This window comes from Polypterus senegalus, chromosome 10 (assembly GCF_016835505.1).
Source record: "Polypterus senegalus isolate Bchr_013 chromosome 10, ASM1683550v1, whole genome shotgun sequence".
Lineage (NCBI taxonomy): Eukaryota > Metazoa > Chordata > Cladistia > Polypteriformes > Polypteridae > Polypterus > Polypterus senegalus.
The window spans coordinates 8,445,269-8,454,248 of record NC_053163.1 but is presented as its reverse complement, the minus strand read 5'-3'; the positions used below and the strand labels follow the sequence as shown (position 1 = coordinate 8,454,248).

Genomic DNA, 8,980 nt, shown 5'->3' with positions numbered 1-8,980 from the left:
TAAGCCTCAAGTACTTAAATAAGGACTTTATACAACGTGCATCATAAAGACTAATTGTATTGCTGAAGAAGGACGTTAAGATTCTAGTGAACGTCTTAACTGTAAGAATTGAGAAAGTGCTTCTTTCAGCAATATCCCAATAGTGAGCTGGATTTATTAAACACGGACACTCGAGTCTCCAACCTTCAAAGTTTTTTTTTTTTTGTCTAATGTACTCACTTTCAGGATCCAACTCTGCAGAATTCTTAATATTCTTGAATCCTGGAAAAAAAAAAAACAAACAAACATTGGACTCTATCAGATGTTATTTATTAAACATACTGCACAAATCAGAGTTTGGCCCCAGTGTATCTGCATGGACTAAATTACTTTATGCTACTCCAGACGCCTCAGTGTGTATTAACAATATGAACTTGAATTATTTTGAGTTTGAATGCAAAACAACAGAATGGTTTCCTTCATCACCAATGATCTTCACGTCTGTTATTGAACCATTAGCTATTCATCTCCAGAATAGAAGATAAAGACTTATTAGAGAAGGGCAAACCAGAAAACAACCCTTTATGCCTTTAAGTCTTGGTGGGACTTTGTGATTCTTTTCACATTCTCTAGTACTGCATTTCATTTTATATCTATACTTAAGTTACAGAGAGTATGCATTTTTAAATTTACATTGTTATGCTAAATATCCCACTGTGGACATCCATCCATCCATCTTTTTTGTATATTACAATACCAGACTTACTAATTTTTAATGTAAAATTGCCAGCCCCCTATGGATGTCTGCTGCTGTATATGACAACTATCACTGAAGTCTACCTTGTGTCACAATGTGTTGAAAGATCATTCTGTTAAAGCTATATAGAGGTGGTAGGTATGTCGGCCAGTTTGATGATGTATATGATAGCTGCTGTGTGTTAAACAAGATGTGGTATAGCAGGACCACAGCTCAGATTGAAAAGACCAGTTTTTAAATAGATAATTGCCGCACTTGCGGCTTAAAGAGGGGGCATGGTAGTGTGGCTGGAGCAGTTCCCAGGCGCTTTGTGATGTGGATGGTCCTCGCTTATGTGCACAGGTGAGGAATCGTCTGCATCTGTAATTGATGCCGGGAGCTGCTAATCGCCACACCTGAACCACGTCCCCATTATATATAGTAGAAGTATGAGTGCAGAGAGGGGAAAGAAAAGAAAAGATAAAGTGAACACAGGCTAAGGGAAAAGAAGGCAGCTGGAAGCAAAGGAGCCCGTGTGTGGGGAGCGAGTGAGTGAGTAAGAGCGGGCTCGCTGTAAGAAAGAAGGCAGCTGGGCAGTGAGCCCCAGTGGGCTGTTTGGCCGGCAACCGGAGGCAGTCGATAGTGGTCACTCTCATTGAGTGTTAGTGAGGAGTGGGAGTGACCGGAAGGAGGATGAGTCACCTGCATATAGCTGTGGGAGTCTGGGACTTGGGAAGTGAAAACCCCAGCGTGAGTGCCCTGGTCGCTGGGGAGCCCAAGTCACGGTCTGGTGTAACCCAAAGGAGCCAGGTATTGGAAAGGTGAACAGACCAGCAGAAGGCAGAGAAGGTCAGCTGCAGGTAGGATGGGAGCCTGAATGGGAAAAGCAGAGGAGTCGCCAGTAGAAAGAACACACCAGGCTTTGTTTTTAAAAGGACTGCTTCCAGCCATTGTTTTAGCCCCGTTTTTAATTGGATTTATTTATTGGTTTTTAACCTCCACATTTTTCACTTGTTTTTAATAGATAATTTATTTTATGAACTTTATGCACTGCATTATTTATTTTGACGCTGTTTTTGGTTTTGTTTGATATAAAAGCACTTTGCACATTTTGCACCATCCCCTTGCTTCGTTGTTGATGTCTTCACTGTCCGGCTCATCCGGTTACATTAATGACGGTGTCGGGTTCAAGAGCTCCCAAACTGGAGATGAGAGCCTGGACTAAAACCTGCATCATCACACAAGACAGCTTTACTTCAGTACCACTTGGTCTTTTCTCCACCCAGCACCTGTCACCACCCGAGTGTTTGAGAAATGCAGTGTAACATGAATGGAACGTTGGTTAATGTACAGTAAATGAGCTCATCTTCCCTGTTCAATGTTGTATAACGCAAGGTACTGACACAATCCACAAAGTCGAACACCACTATGTGCTTTGTGTGCAGCTTCCTCAAATAAAAATTGCCATCTTTTAATTTTCATTACTATGCCTGTGATTGTGGAATATCCAAATGTATTATTCATCATATTGAGTCAAGTCATAAAGAGCTCCACAATGTAATAATTTCAATATTTTTAAAAAGGTGAGTTGTTATGAGCACTTGGGATGTTCATACTAAAGTACGAAAAAAGAAGGGAAATTGGAGCAGGAGATAAATCTTTAGGAACAACGTAGAAGAAAAGTTTAGGAAAAACAAAGTCTGAGCTCTTAGCAGGAGGACAGAGAAACAATTATCAAAGTCAATAAGCAAAACAAAACACAAAGTGCAAAAAATTGGTTTTCTTAAAAATTTTCCCTCAAATAATTAAGCAAATTCACATAATTTTAGTTTTTTAAATCCAAAAGTACCACAGCAATCCTTTAAATAGTTGCTCAAAATAACAACATCTCATGTATCACCACTTAGGGGTTAGCATCTTTTGATTTACACAATTTGCCTATCCCGAGTGTGCGTAGCTATTCACCCTCCAAAGTCAATACTTTGCAGAGCCCCCTTTTGCTGCAATACCAACTGCAAGTCTCTCAGCGAATGTCTCTATTAGTTCAGCACATCATTCTTTGGGATTTTTGGTCGTTTCTCAAGGCAAAGTTGCATCAACTCCTTCAACTTATAAGGGTTGTGTTGGTGTACAGCCATCTTCAAGTCACGCCAAAGACTCTCAACTGGACTGAGGTCTGGGCTTTGACAAGGCCATCCCAAGACATTTCAATGTTTCCCTTTAAACCACTCCAGTGTGACTTTAGCAGTACGTTTAGGGTTATTATCCTGCTGGAAGGTGAACCTTTGTCCTAGTCTCACATCTCTGGCAGAATGAAACTGATTTTCCTCAAGAATTGCCCTACACTTAGTGCCATCTATCTTTCCTTCAATCCTGACCGGTTTTCCTGTTCCTGCTGATATAACACATCCACACAGTATGAGGCGGCCACCACCATGCTTCACTGTGGAAATGGTGTTCTCGGGGTGATGGGAATTGTTGGGTTTGGGCATTACTCATGATGGCCACACAGTTCAATTTTAGTCTCCTCTGACCAGAGGACCTTCTTCCATGTGTTTGGGGACTCCACCACATGCTGTTGGGAAAACTCCAAATGTGTTTTTTTTTTTTTTTCTTCTTTAAGAAAACACTTTTCTCTTATTACTCTTCAATAAAGCCCCGCTCTGTGAAGTATATAGCTTAAAATGGTTCAAAGGACAGAAACTCCCATCTCTATTGTGGATCTTTGCAGGACCTTTAGAGTTATCCTTTGTTGCATCTCTGATTAATGTTCTCTTTGCCTGATCTGAGATTTTGGTGGACAGCCTTCTCTTGTTAGGTTTGTAGTGGTGCCATACTCTTTCCATTTTGTTATAATGGATTTAATGGTGCTCCATGGGATATTCAAAGTTTGTGATATTTTTTTTTATAACCCAACCCTGATCTATACTTCTCCACAACTTTGTCTCTGACCTGTCTGGAGGGCTCCTTGGTCTTCAAGTTACTTGTTTAGTGGTGTTGCAGAGTCGTGAACCTTTCAGAACAGGTCTATTGATACAGACATCATGTGACAGATCATGTGACACTTTGATTGCACACAGGTGGACCCTAATCAACTAACTATTTGGAAGTTAATTGGTGGACCAGATCTTAATTAGAGGATTTATAGCAAAGGGGATGAATTCATATGCACTCAGAATTTTTCAGTTTTTACTACACACACAGGGTATGTTATTTTCATTCCACTTCAACAATTTGGACTATACTGTTAACTCCATCACATAAAATCAAAAAATCCATTTTAATTCCAGATCCTAAAGCGACAAAACAGGACAAATACCGAGTTGGATGAAAACTTTTGCAAGGCACTGTAACTTTTAATGTATTTTGTTTGGGCTATCACAGCAGCTCAGTTTGCATTTTTAACCGTAATAATCAGTCCTGCATAGCTGACAGATGCTTTCTTAGGCCTCAGGGACACTAAAGACCACTGTACCACTATAAACCTCACAAAACTAATTCAGTTGTTCTGTCCCCATGTTCAGGGGAGTTCTCACAATTTCACCAAACTCACTACAAAGCGAACTCTACAGGCTTTCCTCATCACTACTTACAAATGCTAAACCAATAAAATAAACGTCATTATTACAATGAAATGCTAGAACAAAACAGCAAGGGAATTTCCAGAAAAGGGAATTTCCAGAAAATAATTTCCATTTTTTACATGAACTGATTCAATAAATTTCCCTCTAAAAAAATAAAAGTGCTACAAAATTAAAAGGTCTACTTTTTTCAGTTTATAATATGGTAAATACTTTTGATTTACAATCAATCATTGTCCTCTGCCATGGACATAAGACATACGCACAAAATTGCACTCTAGATAGATAGATAGATAATTAATCCCAAAGGGAAATTCATATAATCCAGCAGCATCATACTGATTAAAAAAAAAATAATGATAATTTATATATAATTTATATTCAGGGGGAGCAGCCCTGGACGGTGCAATACCTCCCCTTGGACGTTAGATGGCCGCCCCCCTGGGTTGGAGCGGTGCCTCGGTTTCCTGCAGGGCTCCATGGCAATTGGAGTTGGGTGCAGCCCTGTTGGGTCCCACAGGCACGCCAGGGGGTGCTGCAGCTGGGACTCTTGAGCCCATATGGGCAGCGTATTCACCACACCCGGAAGTGCAGGCAGAACTTGGCGATCAACCACCTGGAGCACTTCTGGGTGGACTATAAAAGGGCCAGCAACCACCACTCAAGGAGCCAGAATCGGGAGGAGGAGGACAAGGTTGCCTGGGAGGAGTGGTGGAGGAAGAAAAGAGTGCTTTATTTGTGTTTTATTTGGTGTTTGTGCTTGGGACTGTGTACTGCCTGTGGGACACGGGGAAGACGTGCGTCTACAGGTGAAGAAAAATAAATCTTTTTGTTTATTTCACATGTGCATCAGTGTCCAGTTTGTGTTGGGCCGGGCACCTATATAGTGCCTTTTCACAATATATATATAATTTATAAGCATAAATATATAAAGTAAGTGGAATTTAATTGTTTGTTCTTAAAGTATATTGTTGATGTGTCTAAGTTCGTAATTTGGATATATGTCATATTTCAGTACAGTTTCTGAAATATAGAAACTAAAGCATGGTTGAACAGACGCTATTTGGAAGTTTCACCCATATTGTTTGCATTGGAATTACAGTTTTCTCACGCATAATATACAGTAAATATGTTAAAAATAATTTACTTATTTAAGTTAAGTAACTACTTTAAATTATTAATGTTCTAGCAATTGGTGTTATCCTGAGTGTAGTACACCATCTAGTGGACAAATAAAGTACCTTGTTATTAACTATTGCTAAAAGTGACACATTTAAGGAAAAGAAACCGTGATAGCTAATTTATGTTTATTATTATTATTTATTTTAGACCATACCTTCACATTGTGTAACTTTGGAAGGAATTAATAAACAGATTTTGGACATCTTCGTCTCTGATCTAATGTGTGTAGTGGTTGTAATTTAATCCTGAACCAGCTTAATTCTTCACTGCATATCTGTTTTGAAATGCATCTTTATTTTGAAGAATAATATTTTAAATATATATTTTTTAAACATTATTACCATGTTATAAATATTATTTCTGAATGAAGCATGTCTTACATCCTCTGTTAATTTCTATGAACTATGGTGTGGCCCAGAGACCTCTGAGCTGTTATCAGTGTCAAATAATAAACACAGAATGTCAGGTAATTCCAATATTCCACTGACAGCCTGTTTTGTTTGGTCTGACCACCACCAGCCCTGTATGTTCCTGGGACTAAACATAACATTTCTAATATTTTTGTTTCTTGCTTTATATACTGCATGTAATCATGTTCATCAGTTTGTTACAGTCTGTATTATCATGCAGATTGGGGACATTTATGCTCTTTCTTTAGTGATTTTGTTTTGTGCAATAATCATGTTTTATGAAGAATGGGGCTACATCTGTATTACACCACAAACTAAGCACAAGTATTTATGTACAGAATTTAAAACTCGTTTGAAGCAAAAAGAGTAATCAGTGTCACAGGAATTTGCTCCTTTGTCTTCTAGGATTTAAGCATGCAAATAATCAGTTTTATATTTGATATACTAATTCAGACAGCAAATGGAAATGTGGTATAATGCAAATTGCTATTTTTTTAATTTTGAAGGGGGTGTCATTTAAAAAATAAGTATTCTGAAATAATTAACACTATTAGAATAAAGCCCACAGTTTTTCAAATTTGTTGCACATACTGTATTAAAACCCCACCTTATTAATCCACTCCCCTTCCTCATTTGCTATATATTACCTTTGATTCCTGTGTGTCTAATCATTTCCTCTGATGATGACTCCTGGTTGGGGTTGAAAGCTTAAGAATAAAAAAATATTTTAAGATATGTGACTCATCTTCTCCCTTTGTGGATTTCTAGCTACAAATATGCAAACCGTATCACAGACTTTCACTTCTATACTGTATTTATAAATTTATTTTATACAGCACATTGTTTTTGTACACATATTTTTTGAGGGCATTGAACATTTCTTGAGTCCACTCTATGCACCGGCAAACTATTTTAGATCATTCAGATCAACTATTCTTTAAGAGAAATTGTTTAAGAAAACACAGCACTGCCCAAATTGGCTCCCCGCATCACCACATAATCTATCTGGTTTTAATCTGAGCCTATAAACATCAGCACAGTTAAGCAAGAACCATATTTTAGAAATGTAACAAATTTTAATTTATGAAAATTGGTATAAATACACAAGTTAAAAGAACAATGTCTCTCCTAAAATCTAAAAAAAACCAGTTGTTCATAAATATAAGTTAAACATTCACACAGATGATTTCTGAATATAAATCAGGACATAAACACATACCTTTCATACAAAGCTTTTCTCTGTGATACCTTATGTACAAAGCTATCAGTATCAGTATCAGTATCAGTATAATTGATAAAACTATGTTTCCAATTCCAGCCAAGCTGAGGGAGTTACCTGTGCAAAAAGAGAAAGACTGAATTACAATAGTGAAAAAAAAATACAACACCACACCAATTTTCAGACAGCAGAATTTGACTCATAATTGTCAACTACTTGGAGGTAACTATTTAAACCCAAATCATTAGCATAAGTAGTCACATGTTATACTCTTTGACTATTCTATACATTTTTTACAGTGAATATTTCAGTTTGTTCTGTTACAATACCCAAGTGTGATTAGTAACATTGATGTACATATTTCTATATTCAAATACATTTTTCATATTGCACTTTTCACTACAATTCTAATCCACTTAATATCACTAGCGTACTGAGTAAATACATCTTGTGATGCTTCTGATGACCTCTTTAGTGATATTCCTGGTTTCTTCAAGTGTTTCGCATCTTTCAGCATCATACACTTTCATCCAGGTGACCCAGCTGAGACTGATCAGACCTCCGCTTGTGACCAGAGAGCAAACAGACTATTTCAGACTCAAGCCCTCCTCTCTTGAGTCACAGCCATCTAGAGGCCATCTCAGTCTCAATCGTGGCATTGCTGATGGCTCTTTTCTTCCTCTCTCCCTCAACATGACCTAAGGGCTCTGTCCAAGGATCTGCCTGTGAAGCCCCTGCATCTTACGTCTACTGGCAGGCACCTTGTTCTCCAACCACCTTGTCTTCAATTGATTACCAGCTGACCAAATGCACTTGGTGAGTTTTTCTCTTAAAAACCTCATCCATACAATTTCCCATGAGACCATCAGCTCCAATCTGTTTGCTGTCTTCAGAGGTGAAGGCAATAAACTGGTGGAACTTCAGCCATCTCTCCAGGTCCATTATCAGCTGACAATCCCTTACACAGGACAAGATTCCTACAAATCTCTTGACTAGGAGGTTCAGCTGCTCACCAGCTCTAATGAAGCAGATTTCCTGTTTACCAATGGAAAGACCTGTTTGGTCCATTTAACCTCCTCACAGATGGCTTTCTCACATTTTTAAATGTTGATCATAGCACCACTAGTATCTTCCCTCTCAAAGTGCCTTTGTACAATTACTGAAATTATGCTTCAAGGGTCCATATTTGCTGCAGTGGGCTGGCGCCCTGCCCGGGGTTTGTTTCCTGCCTTACACCCTGTGTTGGCTGGGATTGGCTCCAGCAGACCCCCGTGAACCTGTAGTTAGGATATAGCAGGTTGGATAATGGATGGATGGGTCCATATTTGTAGCATAGTGAGCAAGCTGTTGTATCTCTTTACCCCACATAAAGCTGTTAGATGGACTGGGGTGCACATCATACACTTCTGGATGAAGAATTGAATCTACTGAGGCTCAGCTCACCATATCTCCACTCAGGTCAACTTCTTCTCCAGAGCCCTGTCCTATCTTTTCTACGTCCATGATGTTTCATTGTTGCCATTCTACAGAACCTTTCTTCTTCCATTGCTGCCCTCACTCAAACATTACAGAAATATATTTTTACTAATAAAGCGCAGGCATGGAAGCTATGACAGCTACACCATAAAATAAGTTGTGCCAGAGACCACTATGTAGTCATTCTCAAAGCAGTTACTATCAAATATGAAACAGATTGTGAAATAGTACAATCATAAGGGCACTACTCTCAAAATAATGTTACCTCACAAATATCTATATATCTGTTACCCATTTCAAAAGGCATTAATATTAATAAAAAACACGTGTGTCTTCTTTAACAGCGCTCAGAAAATGCACAGATTTGCCCACAACTGCTATCTTGAGAATACAGCGA

At 38.5% G+C, this 8,980-nt stretch overlaps 1 long non-coding RNA gene across 1 annotated transcript in view; it reads right to left on the bottom strand.

The window, feature by feature from the left end:
- Nucleotides 1-7,196, bottom strand: part of LOC120536668 — a 16,195-nt gene extending 8,999 nt beyond the window's left edge. Inside the window, exon 1 of the long non-coding RNA XR_005635164.1 lies at nucleotides 7,108-7,196. This is a non-coding gene — a long non-coding RNA (uncharacterized LOC120536668). The remainder of the gene's footprint in view (nucleotides 1-7,107) is intronic.
- Nucleotides 7,197-8,980: the final 1,784 nt, after the last annotated feature.